At 35.8% G+C, this 1,608-nt stretch overlaps 1 protein-coding gene across 5 annotated transcripts in view; it reads right to left on the reverse strand.

Annotated features, from left to right (window-relative positions):
* Positions 1-1,608, reverse strand: part of DEK (DEK proto-oncogene) — a 37,019-nt gene that overhangs the window by 26,819 nt on the left and 8,592 nt on the right. The gene's annotated exons all lie outside the window — the stretch shown is intronic.

The following is a 1,608-nucleotide window of genomic DNA, read 5'->3' on the forward strand; positions in this document are numbered from 1 at the left end:
ATATATATATAATTATTAAAGTTTATTTTTATTATTGACAGCATTTCAGATGTCCCCTATTTTCCCCCCTTTACTCCCCTCCATCCAGACCCCACCCCACTCCAGGCCTTCACCACACTACTATGTCCATGAGCTATGCATATAATGCATATAAGTTCTTTGGTTAAGCCATTCTCTTTCCTCCCACAACTTCCTTCCCTCTGATATCTATCAGTCTGTTCCATGCATTCATGTCTCTGGACCTATTTTGTTCATCAGTTTACTATGTTCATTAGATTTCACATATAAGTGAGATCATGTGATATTTGTCTTTGACTGGCTTATTTCGCTTAGCATAATAATCTCCAGGTCCATAATAAAAGGCTTACAAACATAATTTTTTGAAAACGAGAATTTGAATAAATTATCTAACCCTACTATTCAAAGAATTAGAAAGAGAGCAACAAGAAAAGCCTAGCATAAGCAGAAGAAAGGAAATAATAAAGATCAGAGCGGAAATAAATGACCTAGAGACAAAAAAAAAAAACAAAAAAAAAACAATACAAAAGATCCCAAGAGCTGGTTCTTTAAAAGGATAAACAAGATTGATGAACCTCTAGCCAGGCTCACTAAGATGCAAACAGAGAGTACCCAAATAAACAAAATCAGAAATGAAAGAGGTAAAGTAACAACCGATCCCACAGAAATACAAATGATTATGAAAAATTACTATGAACAACTCTATTGCAACAAAATGGACAATCTAGATGAAATGGACATATTCTTAGAAAAATAGAAGCTCCCAAAACCCAATCAGGAAGAATCAAAAAACCTGAATAGGCTGATAACTACCAAAAAATTGAAGCAGCGATCAAAAATCTTCCTGCAAACAAAAGCCCTGGTCTGGATGACTTCACAGGGGAGTTCTACCAAGCAATCAAAGAACTAAAACCTATCTTCCTCAGACTATTCCAAAAAATTCAAGAGGAAGCCAGCATTACCCTAATCCCAAAACCAGATAAAGACACCACACACAAAAAAGAGAACTACAGGCCAATATCCTTGAGGAACATAGATGCTAAAATCCTCAACAAAATTCTATCAAATCAGATTCAGCATTACATTGGAAAGATCATACACCATGACCAAGTGGGATTTATTCTGGGGATGCAAGGATGGTACAATATCCGCAAATCAATAAATGTGATACATCACATAAGCAAATTGAGAGATAAAAATCACATCATATCAATCAATGCAGAAAAAGCATTTGACAAAATCCAACACCCTTTCTTGATAAAAACTTTCAGCAAAGTGGGGATAAAGGGATCATACCTCAACATAATAAAAGCCTTATATGACAAACCTACAGCCAACATCACACTCAATGGGCAGAAACTAAACTCATTTCCCCTGAGAATGGGAACAAGACAGGGATGCCCACTTTCACCACTCCTGTTCGATATAGTACTGGAAGTGCTAGCCATAGCGATCAGACAAGAAGAAGAAATAAAAGGCATCTAAATTGGAAAAGAAGAAGTAAAACTGTCCTTATTCGTAGATGACATGATACTATACATAGAAAACCCCAAAGACTCCATCAAAAAACTACTAGACCTAATAAATGAA

The sequence above is a fragment of the Myotis brandtii genome, unplaced genomic scaffold (genome assembly GCF_000412655.1).
Source record: "Myotis brandtii unplaced genomic scaffold, ASM41265v1 scaffold398, whole genome shotgun sequence".
Lineage (NCBI taxonomy): Eukaryota > Metazoa > Chordata > Mammalia > Chiroptera > Vespertilionidae > Myotis > Myotis brandtii.